This window comes from Crocuta crocuta, unplaced genomic scaffold, assembly GCF_008692635.1.
Source record: "Crocuta crocuta isolate KB4526 unplaced genomic scaffold, BGI_CrCroc_1.0 scaffold282, whole genome shotgun sequence".
NCBI classification, from domain to species: domain Eukaryota; kingdom Metazoa; phylum Chordata; class Mammalia; order Carnivora; family Hyaenidae; genus Crocuta; species Crocuta crocuta.
Genome location: NW_027529174.1, coordinates 2,380,814 through 2,400,347, shown reverse-complemented (window position 1 = coordinate 2,400,347; position 19,534 = coordinate 2,380,814). Strand labels below are relative to the sequence as shown.

Below are 19,534 nucleotides of genomic sequence, written 5' to 3'. Positions count from 1 at the left end.
TACTTGAGAAACATTATCATGATATTTTTGCATTTGGTGGATGATTTTAATAATGCTATATCCAAAAAGGTTTGAGGGTTCTTTTGGAAGAAATTTTACATTGTTTCATTAGAATTTAACATAACTTGCATTTGCTACAAATTTTTTAAAAGCCTTTTATCTTTGGATTGTTTTTCTGGTCCAACAGCTCTTATTAGGTTACTCCAAGGCTTTGCCAAGCTATAACTAAGCCAATATTGATTCTCTGCAACTACTTTGAGCTCAGCATTGACCAATCAATATTATAGCACTTAGAGAAAGAGAACTTTCTAAAAGGATTTCTAAGTAGTGGAATAATACATTTAATCCAAAACATTATATGCTTTCATAAGAAAGTTTGTTGGCCCTAAAACTTAATTTAAAAAATCTTTAAGTGGTATGTATTAAAATTTACTTATTATAACTTTACTTGGAATTTTATAAGCCAAGTTTACTTCGAATTAACTATAGCTCTAAATGTACTACTTCTAACTTGTGCCCATATTAATTCATTTTCATGTTTATTCAAGAGGCATAGTCTGATAGAAGATTGATCAAATCATAAAATTTATCACAAAGAACAGTTCTGTAAATAGAAGAAAAAGGGGAGACAATTAATGGGAATATAATAGACTAAATACTTTGTTACTGATGAAGCCTGAAGTGATGTGCCCTTCCCCTAGGGCATCATCCTAAGAATTGTGATTTTACTGCTTACTCAAGATCCCTCTGCCTGAAAAATCATATTGCTCTTCATCAGGGGGTATATAATTTATCAAAACACTCTAGAAATTAATTGAATTATTGCTCATTCTATATCACAGTAGAATCATTCTGGATCCTGGTCACTATCCAATATAGTCCCTGTGCTCTACAAGGATTAGGCAGATGACTATACCAGTTGAACCCACCAGACTCTATGTCTCTGCCAGGAATCTGAATCCTCAGCACAGTGACACTTGGGTGGAATGAAGGCCCTTGGAGTTAAGTCATTCCAATGATCATCCAAAAAGACCATCCTTAAGTGTCTTCTCGAAAGACCAGAGTTGTTCTGGTTTCTATTCCTCCCGAGGTGAGGTGGTTCTGTTCTCCTTTCTTTGATTCTGTGAATCACCCAATATTCTTCCCATATTGGGGGCAGGGAGTAATAGTGATCACTGAAGTTGGCTGAAGTTAATTTCTGTAGTTTGTAATCAAAGATCCCCAACTGAAGCAGGCCAAAACATGTGTATACACAAAATCAAACAAACACACTATATAAGACAATAAATGATAGATGTCAAGTGAATGATATAGACAGTAAGTGTTATAATAGCTCAGAGGTGCTAGATATCTCTGGGGTCTGATAAAGCCAATGCAAAGAGCATTTTTATAAAGGAAATGGGGCATACATCATTGAGTTACTACCATCTGCCCAGTGGGTGACATCCATGAAGATTGGTGACGAGAGTTCAGACTCTGCTCAAATCTTGGCTCTGTCTGGCTATATGATCTCATTCAAGGGAGTTAGTGTCTTTGTGCCTCAGCATCCTTTATTTGTAAAATGGAAATAGCAATACTCCTATCCATAGGTTCATTATAAAGGTTAAATCACATAACATTTGTAAAATTGTAAAATGGTATTTAGCACAATACTAATAAGCTCTCCATTTTATTTTATTTTTTCCTTAGTTTATTGTCAAGTTTGTTCCCATATAACACACAATGCTCATCCCAACAAGTGCCCTTCTCCATGCCCATCACCCCCCTTTCCCTCTCCCCCACCCCCTTCAGCCCTCATTTCTCAGCATTCAAGAGTCTCTCATGGTTTGCCTCTCTCCGTCTCCCCAACTATTTTTCCCTTTCTCCTCCCCCATGGTCCTCCATTAAGTTCCTCCTAATCCACCTATACGTGCAAACATATGGTATCTGTCCTTCTCTGCCTGACTTATTTCGCTCAGTATAACCCCCTCAAGTTCCATCCATGTTGCTACACATGGCCAGATTTCATTCTTTCTCATTGCCATGTAGTATGCCATTGTATAGATAAACCACATCTTCTTGATCTATTCGTCAGTTGATGGACACTTAGGCTCTTTCCATGATTTGGCTATTGTTGAGAGTGCTGCTATGAACATTGGGGTACATGTATGCACCCCATTTTAAAAAGAAATGAATCAATTATGTATTTCTTGGCAATGGTTGAGAAATCAAACTCAGCTCTCTCGAGAGTGAATGGCTGAAATGAAGCAATATAATTGGTGTAAGAAGATGACAACACAAAAGGGACCCATTCTTCGTCCCCCTCACCCTACCTCCCTCCACACACGCACACATGAGGGAATCTCATCAGGGTCTTCGACTGTGAAGCCATGATCCACTATTAAAAGTCTTTAATCACTAAAATTAATGACTTAATTTAAGAAGTCTTTAATAACTTGCTAATGTTATTTCATTAGCCTTTAGTTCCCTGTGAGATAAGCATTCTTGTCACTATTACCCAGAGAGAGGCACAGTGAGTAAAACATCTTTACTCAAACAATCCAAACTATCACCAGAAGGTTAAGAAATTGATTTTCATTAATTTGATGTTTTCCCTAATTCATAAAGCCATGTTACATTTATGTATGGCCCAGTTAGACTAAGAAGGCAACTATTTTAATATTCTTTTCATTAGGAAATCTTTCAGAATTTCCAAACAAAACCAACTAAATTCTCAGCTCCTTGAGGGAGATGTCTGCCAATGAATAGAGTACATTTATAGGTGACATGCTAGAAGTAAGTCAAAGGTGAAGTAACTGGTTCTGACTGGGACACATTAGGGAGCCTTCATAAGTCTTTTTGCTTCTACTCAGTATCATTCTCACAGAAACCTAAATGACGTTTTAAAATATGAACAAATCACACAGACTTCCTTATTTGTACCCTTTGTCCCGTTTGCTGTAGCTATGTAACAAATGACCTCAGACTGTTGTGGGGGGAAAATACCCAGTTTTTATGCTCATGAATTCTGTGTGTCAGGAATTCGGACAGGGCACAGCAGAGATGACTTGTCTCTGCTCCATGATGTCTGGAAGCTTAGCTGCTGCATTCAGAGGTTGGGGCTGGAATCATCTGAGGACTCGTCTTCTCTCCTGACTGGTGGTTGAAGCTGGCTGTTGGCTGGGAGCTTCAGTACCTCTCCACGCGGACCCTCTAGGTGATCTTTCTATGAAGACCAGTTTGCATTTCACCACAGCACAGTAACTAGGTCCCAATGGAAAGTATTGAGAGAGAGAGAGAGAAACTGTATTTTTTATGACCTACCTGCAAAAGTCACATGGTTTCATTTCTGCCATATGAGAAGTAATAAGCCCCATGCCTATCACTCAGACTGAGGTAACATAAACTCCACCTTACAAAGGAAGAGTGTCAGTCATTTTGTGTTTCATTTTCTTTCTTTCTTTCTTTCTTTCTTTCTTTCTTTCTTTCTTTCTTTCTTTCTACAATTTTGTTTTTGATAATGAAATAAGTATCCTCTTGTGATTCTTTTTTATGAATATAATTTATTGTCAGATTGGCTTACATACAACACCCAGTGCTCATTCCAACAAGTGTCCTCCTCAATGCCCATCACCCAGTTTCCCCTCTCCCCTACCCCCTCATCCATCCAAGAATCTCTTGTGGTTTACTTCCCTCCCTCTTGGTTTGTAGCTATTTTTTCCCCTTCCCTTCCCCCATGGCCTTCTGTTAAGTGTCTCGAGGTCCACATATGAGTGAAAACATATGGTATCTGTCTTTCCCTGACTGATTTATTTCATGTAGCGTAATACCCTCTAGTTCCATCCACATTGCTGCAAATGGCAAGATTTCATTCTTTCTCATTGCCAAGTAGTATTCCATTGTATATATATATAAACCACATCTTCTTTATCCATTCATCAGTTGATGGACTTTTAGGCCCTTTCCATGATTTGGCTATTGTTGACAGCCCTTCTATAAACATTGGGGTACATGTGCCCCTATGCAGCAGCACTCCTCTATCAGTCATTTCATAAGAAGAGTGTGTGGATGGGATTCATATCAGTGCAGCTATCTTTGGAAAACTCCATCTGCCACACTTTTCAATGGCTCCTTGTTGCTCTTAGAAAAATTCAAACTTCCTTAATAATCTATGAGGTCCATGTAGTCTGGATCCCCACCTACCTCTCTGAACTTATCTCCTACCTCTCTCTTTCATTTCCTGTATTCCAGTCACACTTTTTTTTCCGTTCCATGAGCTGATTAAACTAAACTTTTCTTTTACCTTAAATACTTTGACCCCAGATCTTTATAAGCCTGCTTCCTTGACATTCAAGTCTCAGCTCATATGCCACTCCTCAGAGATGTCTTTCCTGGCCAAGGCTCCTCCTCCCATTATTCTCTGTTGCCTTACCCCATCTCATTTTTTCAGTCACCCATTAGAACCTGAAGTTAAACTATTCATCTGTTTGTTTACTCATTTAATTTCTATCTCCCACCTACACTGCCCCCTTAGAGCAGCGTTCTAGCCTGCCCACCTTCCTGTCTCCAAGCCTAGAACAAAGAGGCTTGGCACATCACAGATGTTCAGTACATATTTGTTGAGGGAACTGAGTGAGTAAGAGGGAATGATGTTTGTTCCGAGCCTTAAAAGACAAGCAGATTGGCTTTTAAAAATAATTTTACTGAACTATATTGATAGTTCACATAATTCACGTATCGTATAGTTGGTCCATTTATTCTTTATTTTTTTTAATGTTTATTTATTTTTGAGAGAGAGAGACAGAGCACAAGCGGGGTAGGGGAAGAGAGAGACAGAGTCACAGAATCTGAAGCAGGCTCCAGGCTCTGAACTGTCAACACAGAGCCTGACGTGGAGCTTGAACTCTTGAGCTGCGAGATCATGACCTGGGCCAAAGTCGGAAGCTCAACCAACTACCACCCAGGTGCCCCAAGTTGGTCCATTAAATGTTTACAATGCAGGGCACCCAGGTGGTTCAGTCAGTTGAACATCTGACTTCAACTCAGGTCGTGATCTCACAGTTTGTGAGTTTAAGCCCCATGTTGGGCTCTGTGCTGTCAGTGCAGACCCTCTGTCCCCCTTGCTCCCTGCACTTGTGCGCACTCTCTCTCTCTCTCAAAAAATTAACGTTAAAAAAATAAAGTTTGCAATAAAATGGCTTTAGTATATTCATGAGTTATACAACCATCACTACCATCTGATTTCAGAAACTTTTTGTCACACAAAATAAATGTCATGCCTATTGGCAGCCATTCTCCATTCCCCCCAATCCCTAGCAATCACTGGTCTACATTCTCTATATACAGATTTACCTATTCTGGACATTTCAAATAAATAGCCTCATACAATATGTGGTCTTTTATGATCGGCTTCTTTCACTTAACAATCTTTTCAAGATTCATTTATGTTGTAGCATATATCAAAACTTCACTCCTCTTTATTGCCAAATAATATTCTATTTTATAGACATACAACATTTTATTCATCCATTCATCAATGGATAGACATTTGAACTGTTTCCACTTCTTGGCTGTTGTGAATAATGCTGCTCTGAACACTTGTGCACATGTTTTTATGTGGTCATATGTTTTCATTTCTCTTGGGTATATTTCCTAGGAATGGAATTTTCAGGTCATAATAGTAACTTTTTAAATTAAAATTCAATTTAGGGCGCTTGGGTGGCTCAGTCGGTTAAGCGTCCAACTTCAGCTCAGGTCATGATCTCATGGTTGGTGGGTTCGAGCCCCGTGTCGGGCTCTGTCCTAACAGCCAGCTCAGAGCCTGGAGCCTGTTTCGGATTCTGTGTCTCCCTCTCTCTCTGCCCCTCCCCTGCTCACACTCTTTATCTCTCTCTAAGAAATAAATGAAACATTTTTAAAAATCAAAAAATAAAAATTAAGTTAAAATTCAATTTTAGGGGTACCTGTGTGGCTCAGATGATTAAGCATCCAACTTTGGGTCAGGTCATTGTCTCATAGTTCATGGGTTCGAGCCCCTCATCAGGCTCTGTGCTGACAGCTCAGAGTCTGGAGCCTGCTTCAGATTCTTGGTCTCCCTCCCTCTGCCCCTCCCTGACTCATGCTCTGCCTCTGTCTTTCTCAAAAATAAATATTTAAAAATTTTTTTTAATTTAAATTTAATTTTAAATTCCAGTAGAGTCTGCATACGGTGTAATATTAGTTTCAGGTGTACAATATAGTAATTCAGTACTTCCATAGGTCACCCAGTGCTCATCACAAGTGCCCTCCTAAATCCCCATCACCTATTTAACCGTTCTCCCCACCCCCTCCCCTCTGCTAACCATCAGTTTGTTCTCTATAGTAAAGAGTCTCTTTATTGGTTTGTTTCTCTCTCACTCTCTCCGTCTCTTTTTACCTTTGCTCATTTTTTTATTGTTGTTGTTTCTTAAATTCCACATATGAGTGAAATCATATGGGATTTGTCTTTCTCTGACTGACTTATTTTGCTTAGCATTATACTCTCCAACTCCACTCATGTAGTTGCAAATGGCAAGATTTTATTCTTTTTTTAAATGTTTTTTATTTATTTTTAAGAGAGAGAGAGAGCGTGAGCAGGGGAGGGTCAGAGAGAGGGAGATACGATGAACCATGAGATCAGGACCTGAGCCGAAGTCAGACGTTTAACTGACTGAGCCACCCAGGTGCCCCAAGATTTTATTCTTTTTTATGCTGAATAACGTTCCATTGTATTTATATACCACATCTTCCTTATCCATTTATTTATCAATGGACATTTGGGCTACTTTAATAATTTGGATATCGTAAATAACATTGCTGTAAACATAGTGGTGCATGTGTCTCTTTGAATTAGTGTTTTTGTGTTTTTGGCTCGGATCATACTCTATGTTTAACTTTTTGAGGAACTGTCAAACTGTGACTGCCTGTTTTACATACCACCAGTATGAGGGGTTCAATTTTTCCATATCCTTGTCAACACTTGTTATTATCTATCTTTTGGATTATAGCCTGATGAATGTGAGGTTGTATCTCATTATGGTTTGTCCATATGGATGTTTATTGATTCCTGACGGATGTTGAGCATCTTTTGAGGTACTTACTGGCCATTTGTATACCTTCTTTAGAGAAATACCTATCCAAATCTTTTGCCTATTTTTATTTTTTTAAGTTTATTTATTTTGAGAGAGAGAGAGAGAGAGAGACAGAGAGAAAGAGACAGAGAGAGAGTCGAGAGAGAGAGAGACAGCACAAGCTGGAGAAAGGCAGAGAGAGAGAGAGAGAGAGAGAGAGAGAGGAGAGAGAGAGAATCCTAAGCAGGCTTCACACACCAGTGCAGACCCCCAAGCAGAGCTTGAACCCATGAACCATGAGATCATGACCTGAGCTAAAGTTGGGAGCTTAACCAACTGAGCCACTCAGATGAGTCTCTCTTGCCTATTTTTAATTTATTTCTTTATTATTGAGTTGTAAGAGTTCTTAACATATCCTGGATGTAAGTCCCTTATTAGATATATGATGTGCAAAGATTTTCTCCCATTCTGCAGGTTGTATTTTCATTTTGTTGGTGATATTGTTTTTATCACAAAATATATATTTTTTAATTTTCTTTGTTAATTGTTTATTTCTGAGAGAGAGAGAGAGAGAGAGAGAGCAGGGGAGGGGCAGAGAGAGAGGGTAGGCACAGAATCTGATGCAGGGTCCAGGCTCTGAGCTATCAGCACAGAGCCGGATGCGGGGCTCAAACTCAAGACTTGTGAAATAATGAACTGAGCTTAACCGACTGAGCCACCCAGGCACCCCTAGCACAAAATATTTTCTTTTGATAAAGTTCAATTCATCTATGTTTTCTTTTGTCACTTCTGTTTTTGGTGTTGTATTTAAAAAAACCCTTGTCCAAAAGGCAAATGTTTTTATATTTCAGGAAAATTCAGTGGGAGAGAGATGTAACGAGGGGAAGCCATCTGATCATTGTTATATAAAGGCATGGGAAAACAAAGAACCAGGTAAGGTGTTTTCAGAATTCAATGTGTCTCGAAGCAGAGAGAGAAGGGGTTGTCTACAGTGCCCTGAATATGCAGGGATTTTACACAGAGGAGGGGTGGAGATTCAGGAGTCATTACCACGGGGATAGTAGCTGAATTCACAGAAGCCCAGTATACTGAGCAAGAAGGGATGAGCTCTGAGGCTTGAACCTTAGGGGGCACCAACATTTAATAGAATAAAAGAAGAAAAAGAGCTCACAATAGAGGTTGACCAAAGACATGGGAGAAGAATCAAAAGATGTTGTGTCACAAGGATCAAGAGAGGAGCAGGTTCTAGAAAGAAAGGTGTGATCAATACAATGTCCAATGAAATAGTTTCCAATGATGGTTAGTAGGTCAAAGACTGAAAAAATCTACTGAATTTGGTATTTGGTTAGTCATTGCTGACCTTGGTCAAAGCATTTCAGTGCTTTAGTAGCAGAGAGGAAGCCTGACTGTGGTAGAATTGAGTACAATAACGAGATAAAGGACAGGTTTACAATATATCAGGGCTACTCTTTCCAGAAGCTTGATTATGAAGAAAGGAAGGATAATGGCCCAGACAGACACCCAGAATCAAAGCTAGGACTTTACTAAAATTATCTTGAGAGGTGCCTCGGTGGCTCAGTGAGATAAGCATCTGACTCTTGATCTCAGTTCAAGTCATGATCTCACAGTTTGTGGGTTTGAGTCCCACGTCCAACTCTGTGCTGATGGTGTGGAGTCTGCTGGGGATTCTCTCTCCCTCTCTCTCTATCCCTCCCCCGCTGTCACTCTCTCTGAAAATAAATAAACTTAAAAGATGTTTGAATAAATGAATAAATAAAATGATCTTGAGTTTGTGTGCCCATCAGAGTTCTAGGTATTTCAAAAAGAAGGGAATTTAATTCATGAGATTATGTGCTTAAAAAAATCAATGGAAGGGTCAGGGTACCTAAGTGAGAAGGCCACCACTGACTTTCAGCTTCAAGATCACATCATCACAGCAGTAATCCATGGCTTCCACCACTGCTAGCACATAACTGCAGCATCATAGCTTTCCTACTCTGAGCTAGTAATGGGAAGAAGACAGGTACTGGTTCAGAAAACTAAGTCACCTGTGCATGCAGGAAGTAGAGGCTTACTCCCTCTAGTAGTAACCCAAACATATCTTGGTTAGAAAGAGAACCCTAGTTTCTAGATGACTAGTAGTTTGTAATTAACCTTGAGCACTATGTGTGAAGCACTATGGTAAGAATGTGTTATTCAGTTTAATTCTCACAACAAGCCCACTTAGTGAGGTCAGTTTTCCAAGGCCATGCTGCTAAGAAATGATGGAGCCACAATTCAAACCCAGGTCTGTCTATTATCACATGTGCCTCTGTGACCAGGCAAAGACAGAGATGTCTGCTATGTGTCCACTTGGGACACTGCAGGGAAGAGGGGCTTCTATCCTCAACCGGTCTTTCAAGAAATTGGTTTGGAATCCTCCAAAGTGACCTGGGGTGGAACCCCATTACCAGTCCTGGAAAGAGAGTTATAAAGTGAGTCATGTTTCTTATTCATGCACCAATAATCTATTCACTAGATTGGTATGTCTTTTCCCTGCTGTAATCAAACTGCCAAAATTATTTCATTTTTTAATTTTAAAAAGAATCATATTACTGCCTTTTAAAACATTGATGAAACCCATTGATCAATCACCAGCACATTCCATTTTACCTTAGCACATTAAGATAGCAGAGGCTATATTGACTATATGCTGTAACACATCAAAAATAAAATAAGCATGAAAGCTTTGGGCATTACTGGTATGGTATCAGATATTCATATAAAAGCCCAAAAGCCTTGATGAAATGCCTTGTCATCATCCAATCTTCATTATTTAGTATAATATTGGAAGCATTTAAAAGAACACTATAAATAAATTAATCTTAAAATTTAATCTGTTCTATTTTAATCAGAGGTAATCCTATCAAGAAAAGCTCAAAAAATGACTAAGCATCTTAACAAGTTTATATAACAGTAAAGTTTTTCTTAAAGGTATTTTATAATCTATGTTATTTCATAATTCATTATTCAATTATTTATTCATTCATCCAGCATTTATTGGTGACCTGTGGTGCTACAGAGAAGAGCTCAAAAGGCTCATCGTGTATTGGGAGAGATAGATAAGTAAAAACATTCAACCAAACTGCTTGTTTGGATCAGCCACAAGGTCAGGAAACCCCACACCTCCTCACATGCATATACCCAGTTAACATCTTGGAGCTGAAAGGGTGGAAAATCTGACATTATCTTTACTTGAAAAGAATAAAACAGTGGCCAGGTCAGGGAAAATACTAGAAGTTTCTTGGGGACGTGCACTTTATAATTTCCTATATTGTTTGAATTTCTCTACAAGCACATACTAGTTGATAATTTTGAAATATGGCAAAATGTAGATGTTAATAAGGTTAATATCATAGAAATTATCGGCATGATTTTTCTCTTTTGTTTTTCCTAGCACATATTTCTTCCAGTTTACAAAGACACCAACCAATCTCAGGAGGAGATTAAGAGATTTGTTACAGAATGAGAACATTGATTGCTTACTGGGTGCCAGGCACTGTTCTAAACAATTTACATATAATGGAGAGAGAAAGATCAGCTTCTGACCTTCAAATAAGATTGTGCAGCCAAACAAAAACACCTGTTTTGCGGGCACTTGGGTTAAGCATCTGACTCTTGATTTCAGTTCAGGTCATGATCTCATAGTCCTGAGATCAAGCCCTGAGACGGGCTGAGTCGACAGCAGCGTGGAGCCTGCTTGGGATTACTTCTCTCTGCCCCTTCCCTGCTTGTGCTCTTTGTCTCCCTCAAAATAAATAAACATTTTTAAAAAAAGACAAAAGAAAAAATAAAACAGGTTGTTGAATAGGGAGAGGATTTCCTAAATTCTTTTATTAACATTCCTCTCCTAACCACTAGAGACCAGGCCTGGTCGACTTGGCTCAGACCATTCTTTTTTTTTTTTAAATATTTTTATTTATTTCTAGGAGAGAAAGAGAGAGAGAGAGAGAGAGAGAGAGAGAGACAGCGTGAGCAGGGGAGGGTCAGAGAGAGAGGGAGACGCAGACTCTGAAACAGGCTCCAGGCTCTGAGCTGGCAGTCAGCACAGAGCCCGACGCGGGGCTCGAACCCATGAACCGCGAGATCATGACCTAAGTGAAAGTCGGTCGCTTAACCAACTAAGCCACCCAGGCGCCCCTCAGACCATTCTTTCCATGAGTAGAGAAGACACCTTGTTGAGGGGGCTCTAACTACTCTGTGATAGAAGAAAGGTGTGTTCCTAAAGAAGCGGGGAGGGAAGTCATTCCTCTTCAGCCAGCCCCAGAATTGTGGGAAAAGAGAGCAAGGCAAGCCCAGCACAGTCAGACACCTGCGCTGAGTACGTAGAATGGGACTGGGGAAGACACCAAGGGCAAAAGGAGGTCCTTCTCTCCCTTTCCCCATCTGAGACTCTGATAAGAAGCCTCATTGCAGGCTGCCTCATGTCAACCCAAGAAGGGCCAGCATGGCCAGGCAGAGAAAAGTCGTGAAATTTAACTTCAGAGTCACCTATGCTTTCCACATGAGGCCCTCGTGACAGAGAATATCTGAGAATCTGGCTGAGGATCCAAAGTGCCAGTGAGGTAGGTAAGGGACTGCAAGATGGGATGGGATAAAATGGGAGTCATAGACAGTCAGAAGGTGTAATAGTGGGAGGAGGCCAGGGAAGGCAGAGTGAGTCAGAAAGAGCTATCAGAACGAGAGGCAGAAACAGAGAGACAAAGAGATATCCATGCCTCACAACAGCCACAGGCGTTAGAGCAATGGCAGCAATGTCAAGAGCATCTAAATGGTTAAGAGTAGAAGAGGTTCCCAAAGACCACAGTGTTCCCCTCAGCCCCAAGGTCAGGCAACCCCACACCTCCCCACATGCATACGCCCAGTTAAAATCTTGGAGCTGAAAGACAGAGTAAGCTTTTATTTTCCAAGACAGACTAACATCACTTTTTAAAGGGAGTGTTTAAATTATTGGATCAGATTAAGTTGAAATCAGGAAAGGCTAAATGGTCATTGTTTTTACCAGCAGGGAGGAATGGAGGAAGAAGACTGGATTAATTAACAAAAGGACTACAGCTTCTCTGTATTTTGGAGATGTGGTATGAGTTAAATTCACAATCCTCCTAAATAAATGTGAAAATCAATTACAAAGCAGAATATTAAATGCTATGGAAAGAAGCATAGGGTGCTATGGGAGCTTTACACGGGAGAAGTAATTGCTGTATTGGATCAGACCCACCGAGGATCCAGCCCAGGATTTGGTCTTTCCAGTGAAATCTCGAATGCTGAGCACTAGATTACAGAGCATGACTGATTCTGACTTTGCATTCCATCAACTGGAAAATTGAGGGTATTCCTTGAAATATCACCAGCTTCTCATAGTATCCCATTACATATTGGCATTCATTGATTTCTCCAACTCTTCTTGAACATTTTTACATATTTGTACCATCTCTCAGAGGCTTTTCATCTCTGTAGAGAATATTTCTGAAACTTCTGTTTGTTAACATCCAATTTTGATGAGTTAGGAAGAGTGAGATGACACAGGTCTGTGTATCAGAATCTTCCTCTTCAGATAGCTTTCCCCAACCTTGAGGGGGAAAAAAGAAAAGAAGTCAAAGTATATTTATGTTTGAAATACATATGGTTTGCTCAGAATGGCTGAAAACCTAAGTTTTATTTCATCACTTGCAGTTCTTCCTCTTGCCCCTAGAAATAACTCCAGTATAACCCATGACTTTTTCGGTGTCTCTTAAGTAGAATAAGTCGATGGTCAGTAATTAAAATATCTAGTTTCCTGTCATAAACAAAACTTTAAGCATGGCTTAATCGTCAGTGTTTTCGCCCTTTCCTAGCTTGGGCTTGCTGCAGAGAGAAGATAAAGGGATGTGGTCACTTGCTTTCCTCTTTCCCGCCCCCATGTCAATTCCTCCTCTACCCACATTGCTAAAAAAAAGGAGGGGAGGGGAGGAGAGGGAAGGGGACAGCAAAGTTCTTACTTGACCAGTGTTGCTGTGAACCAATGTCTGCTCTCTAGCCAGTATTTAAACTCCTTTCTTTTTTGTTGTGGGTGCTTTGGAAACCCTCCTCTCTTTTTCCCTAGGGTTCTCTCACCTTCAGCTCAGTTGTGAAGATTCAAGGCATTCCTATTCCTAGAGGTCTCTCACTCCTCCTCCACAATGGAACTGGCACTATCTCCAGCTTCCCTTCCTATAGACCTTCCTAGACAGGACCGTTTCCTGTGAGGTTTTAGTTGCAGACCACAGAAATCCTTCCAGATCATTTAAACAGAAGGGGTCTTACAACTAGGTTGTAAAATTGAAAGGGCTAGAAGAACATGCTCTAGGCAAAGCTTCTAGAAACAGCTCCTACTGCCAGGATCACATCTCCTTTATGGTCAGGAAAGCTCTCACCAAGGCTGCAGGATGCTCCTGAAACTACCTCTGCCACCACCCATCTGAGCCAAACAGGTACCTCACATTCTGCTGCTCACCCGCCTTCATGCAGTTCCTCGTGTGAGTCCATATGAGTGCAGGTGACAGTGGGAATACCGCTCAAGGGAATCCATGAAACACAGCGCTCACTCAGCTCTCTAGCCTCTCATACAGGAAGACACACCAGGAGCCTAGAATAGATACCAAGGGATGCAATTCACAGGACCTGGTACAGGAACCAAGATCTTTGTTCATGTGAAGTTCAGACCTGGTTGTGGAAAAGAAACAACAAACTCCGAGAGGGTGTCTTCACCTCAGGATTCTCTCCTTTGCTCAAGGGACATTATTAAGTGGTCCCAATCCTCTTTCTCTTGATTTGAGATGAAGAGACAAGCACTCCCAAAATTCTTGGATCACTTTTTACACTCTATTCCATGTTAGTAAAACCCTAATTTGGTCTAGGAATAAATCACAGCAGACTCAGGCCTTCTTTGCCAGGGACCACTCTCAGGGTGAGCATAGGACCCAGTTCTGGCCAATAAAGGAAACTCTACTAGGGGATTCTGGGAGACATTTTTCTCTCACATGAGAAAGAGGCCTTTGAGGCAAAATCTTTTTTTTTTTTTTCTTATCATGCAATCCCTGTTCTCTGCCCTCACTTCTTGTATTGGGTGTTTTGCATGGAGACTCTAACAAGCCATCCAATGAGGCAATGGGGCAAAAGGGCTGAAGATGAAAGCCATCCATTGAGAAGAAAGAGTGGAAGAAGAGAAGTGATCACATCTTGATGGCACCACTGAAGTGCAAACCAAACTAGGGCCTGTTGTCAGGTTTTTTGTCAAGTGAGAACACAAACACTTCGATGACTTAACCAATTATTAATCAGGCATTCTGATACTCACAGCCTGATACATGTTGACTGAGACTGAGTCCCGGGGACCTGTGATAAATAAGAGAAAGAGAATGAGAGAGCCAGTCTGGGCCTAGGAAAATGATGCAAATACAGCCCAAATCAGCAAGTAAGTATTTTCATGTTTCTGCATAGTTAGGACTTTCTGAGCAAGTTTTGCCAGAACCTGGGTTAAAGAACAAGCCTTAGAAGTTAAAATATGGCTGTGACAGCATACAATGAGAGCACTGAGAGATTTACCTCCTAAGACTTATGTATTTACCTTTCAGAGGTGGGGTTGGGGGAGCAAAACCCAAACCAGGGGGACATCACACAAGTTACAGACCAGGAGAGGCTTCTCTTGTCTTTCTCCTGGAATCATTTACAGTTGACTCTTGAACAATATGGGTTTAAACTGCTCTGGTCCAGTTACGTGTAGAGTTTTTTAATGTTTATTTATTTTTGAAAGAGAGACAGAGAGAGAGAGAGAGAGAACAAGCATGGGAGGGGCAGAGGGAGAGGGAGACATAGAATCCGAAGGAGGCTCCAGGCTCTGAGCTGTCAGCACAGAGTCCAATGCAGGCCTCAAACTCACGAACCGTGAGATCATGACCTGAGCCGAAGAGGAACGCTTAACCAACTAAGCTACCCAGGCGCCCCTACATGCAGATATTTTTTTTGATAAATAAAATACAGTACTGTAAGTGTGTTTTTCTCTTATGATTTTCTTAATAACATTTTCTCTTCTCTAGCTTATTTTGTTGTAAGAATACAGTATATAATACATATACAAAATATGTGTTAATCGATTTAATATTATCAGTAAGGCTTCTAGTCAATAGTAGGCTATTAGTAAGTATTAAGGAATTCAAAAGTTGTATGTGGATTTTCAACTGTGCAGGGGGTCCATGCCCCAATCCCCCTGTTGTTGAGGCATCAAACATATTTATGTATTTATTATTTATTTATTTATTTATTTATTTTTTCATATAGTTAGGTTCTATATAAAGTTGTCACGAGCAATGAATTTGTAAACATTAAACATTGCTCATGGGAAAGATATAGGTAGGTTCTTGTGAGCCTGTGGCTGCATTTTCATCAACTGATCTATCTCTCTCTAATTATATATAACCTCACCTTATGTTTGTTTCTGTTTGAAGACGGTTTATGTAACTTGTGTGGTCGACACATAGCTTATTAACATTCATCTCATGCGCCTTAGTCCCTTTGGGCTGCTATGACAAACCCTATAGACCAGAGAGCTTATAAACAGCAGAGTCTCATGGTCATGAAGATTGGGAAGTTCAAGATTAAGGTTCTGGTGGATGCTGCATCTGGTGAAGGCCTCTTGGTTCAAAGATGCCCATATTCTTGCTGTGTCCTCACAAGGTGGAAGGGAACAAGGGAACTCTCTGGAGTGTCATTTGTAAGAGCACCAATTTTATTGCCCATGGGGGCAGAGCCTNACATGAGCTCCTATGCATCAGCATTTCTGTATCCCTTGGGTAAATTCCTAGCAGTGCTATTGCTTGGTCATAGGGGAGTTCAAACCTCCACATTGACATCAAACATATTTATAATTCCAGCAGGTAAATACCCAGGACCTTTCCCTTCTCTTCCCAAGGAAAATGAGTATACCATAAGCAGCAAAGGGTTTTCTCCCTTTCTCAGGAGGGGAAGGGTGAGAGATGTCCCCTTCATATATAAACTCTCAGATTCTCAATTTAGAGGGGCTTACTCTCCTCCAGTACGGAACCCAGCACGTATTGAGTGACATGTGGCTTTCATCATATCACTTTGGGGGATTGGGCAAGGGAACCCATAGTTATGGATGACTTCAGTCTCTGCTCCAGAAACTCATGTTTGCCTTCAGGATAATATAAATAAATGCAGATACTAAAAATTTATCAGTCATAGTAAGAAGACTGTGTGTGGTTCTTTACTAGTAAGTATGTGACTCAGTTACTAAAAAGGCTAATGTGATACTAGATTGTGTTGGTATACAATGAATGTGCTATGCAGGTATATCAAGAGAAACAAATGTATCTCAGTCCTCAGTCCTAACCTGATGCAATCACTTCTGGATTTACATTTTAATAGGATAACAGAGGTAGAGTTTCTACCTCCAGAAGAGGTAGCCAGATAAGCTATGGACTTGGAGACCATGTCATTTTAGCCAAGGTTGAAGGATTGGGGTTTTCTGAAGGGTCATGATACATATGAGGGAGAAGATTCACTTTCTTTTGATTGCTCAGAAAAAACTGCCCACACTCAAGGAGAAGCAGATTTTAGCGTCATACAAAGAAGAATTTTTCTTAAAAAGTTCAGTGGTGCAATGAGCTGCTTTGAAAAGTGGTGAGTTTTCTTGTCATTGGAACTGGGGGAAAGTGGGGTGGTCATATGCTGGACAGGTTGCAAAGAAATCTGTGTTTCTGTAGAAGTTGGTCTAATTGAACTTTTGGGACCCTGGCAACTCTGTGTCTCCACAAAGTCTAATTGGTCATCATCTGAATATTCTCTTTTTTGGCCATTGTCCTATAGAGTTCCCCTCCTTGACAGAGTTGTTTCAATTTCCAGACTTGAAGCCAACACTCTAATCACTTACTTTGTCACTTCCAGTAAGTTAATCTCCTCACTATAGTAGAGACACCAATACTTCCTATTTCATAGGGTTAATTATGGTGATTAAATGAACTAGTACCTGGAAAGCATGCACAGCATTTAGAACAGAACCTAACAAGCACTCAATATGTAATGCTTAATATTAGTTTTTTGTATCTTTGCTTATTGCCTTTCTACCTTTTACTTGGCTGCCCACTCATCCTTCACACCTCCGTTAGTTTTAATTTTCATGCCTCTTATTTTCAATGAGTTTGAGTCCTTGCTCACACAGTAAAGAGCCATGTGATGAATTACCTGCTCATATCTTTTCTCATTTTAAAATTATTTTCCTACTGTATTCTATTATTTGTTAGTCATTTTACTGTCTAAGTTATAGGAGCTTTGTATATACTAGGTCTATGATAATCCTTGTAAATATTTTTCCAGCTTATCCTTTGTGTTTTGACCATAGATATTTGACATGCAAAAAGAAAGTTTTTAAAAATACATGTTAGTATTTATCAATCTTTTCATTCCTGTCATTCATGCACAGCCACTACTCCTCTATTCTTCTTGACTCCAAATGGTGATTAAAAGGTGTAATCCCTTGCACTAGCATTACGAAAAGTCCTGATGTCTTTGTAGACACACAAAAGAAACTGCTATGTCATTAAGATGCTTTAACATTGTGCTTTTAAAAGTGACCCTTTCTTGGAAATAATTTTCCAGTGTCTCTGCTGCTAAAGAACAGCTTCTCATAACATCCGATCACTTACACAGCTTGAGTGTCTTTTGTAGCCAAGTCACTACGGAGGCTCCACTGCAAGGCTCCAGACAGACGGGAACTTATTGTAACCATTATCCTTATCTGCCGGTAAACATCAGATTGCCAGCCAAACCACACACCTGTAGCAATAGGGAAACTGAGTCCCTGCTGTTTAAATAAAAGGACCTGAATTAGGTAGGAGTGATGTTGACATTTTAGCTCCATCTCTGGCCAGTCACCAAAGAAAGCCAACTATGCTGTATTGGACTTGGTGTCAGAAGATCTGGTTCATTCAGTTCTGTTCAATTTCGTTCGTATTTCCTGACCTTTTATTAAGTGTCAGTCACTATGGTTGGTTATAGGGAGAAAGAAGATCACATTAGTCTTCTGTGTAGTATAAAGAGCTCATAGTCTAACAGGGGAAATAGGATAATCATTGACTACATCAGAGTTAATGATATCCAGATACACAGAATATGTTTTGAAAATACAGAGAAGGCGGGGGCACCTGGGAGGATCAGTCTGTTAATGCATCCGACTTTGGCTCGGATCATGATCTCACGGTTCCTGGGTTCCAGCCCTGTATCAGGCTCTGTGTTGACTGTGAGGACCCTGCTTCAGGCTCTGTGTCTCCCTCTTTCTCTGTGCCCTGCCCTGCTTCTGTGCGTGCTCTCTGTCTCTCAAAAATAAATAAATAAAAACATTAAAAAAAAAGAAAATACAGAGAAGAAACTTGAAAAAGAAACCTTAATTTATCTGTTAAGTTTCTCCTAAACATTATCTGCTCATACCTATTTATTTCCTGAGTAATTTTTATTCACAACACTTTTGACACCAGATGAGAGGTGTTTTTCCCTCCTATCACCAAATACAGTGTCTTTTCCAAAACCACTTCTCTGCAGGGTCCAGAATTCAATTAAGTTCTGACTCTAACAATCCAGAGTTACTTCAGGCTCCACAGGTGAAGGGCTCAAGCCTACCAGGCTGCTCCTACTTCGGACCCCAGTCACAAGTCCTGGGCCTCCCATACTTCTGACGAACCCGCTATAACTGGGGTTCCCATGACCTCTCAGGCTAGATAATTTATTAGAATGGCTCACAGAAGTCAGGAACGCATTAAGGGAATGTGATGGGTTGAATGTTAGCCCTCCAAGAGATATGTACGTGTGTGCCAGGGACGCTGACCTTAGCCTTGGGGTCCAGCAGTGGGCCTGATGCTGGTCTTCCATGTCCCATGGAGTGAAACTGGCCCACAATTCCAGCGTTTCGCCCACCTTTTTGAATTTCTTTGATTTCAATTTTTATATTTCTAATTACCATGGCTTGGGGCGAAGGGAAGCCAAGGAGTCATCTAGACTGATGGCTGTTGCACAGCCATATTTATTTATGCTTCCCTGTTTTCAAAAGAGGTATTTGCTGTCTGGCAAAAAATATGTTTACTGTACATATTCAAGACTACAAAAGCCATTGACAGTATCTAAGTCTCTGTCTCCTAGAAATTCCATAAAACAACTCATTAAGGCATGTAGAAAAACAGACAAAGCACACACAATGGAAACATTAATATATGAATGGGTACAAAGTTATTCACAACCCACAGAACAGTTACATGACATATTGAGATTGAGTACCTTTTCTGAGTGGAAAGCCTACTTGGGAGAGTAATGAACAGAAGGGAATTGAGCTCCTCTCTGATCATCCATAAAGTTTTAGGGGAAAAATGGAATTCTAGAATTTGACGATTATACGGTTTCCTTAA

The 19,534-nt window shown here is 40.2% G+C and overlaps 1 long non-coding RNA gene across 1 annotated transcript; it reads right to left on the bottom strand.

Moving 5' to 3' along the window:
• Window positions 1-12,003: 12,003 nt before the first annotated feature.
• LOC144226322 (uncharacterized) lies at window positions 12,004-14,464 on the bottom strand. Its single transcript, XR_013333605.1, has 3 exons — window positions 14,422-14,464; window positions 13,579-13,710; window positions 12,004-12,675 (listed from the first exon to the last, which is right to left on the bottom strand). It is a non-coding gene; the product is annotated as an uncharacterized LOC144226322 (long non-coding RNA).
• Window positions 14,465-19,534: the final 5,070 nt, after the last annotated feature.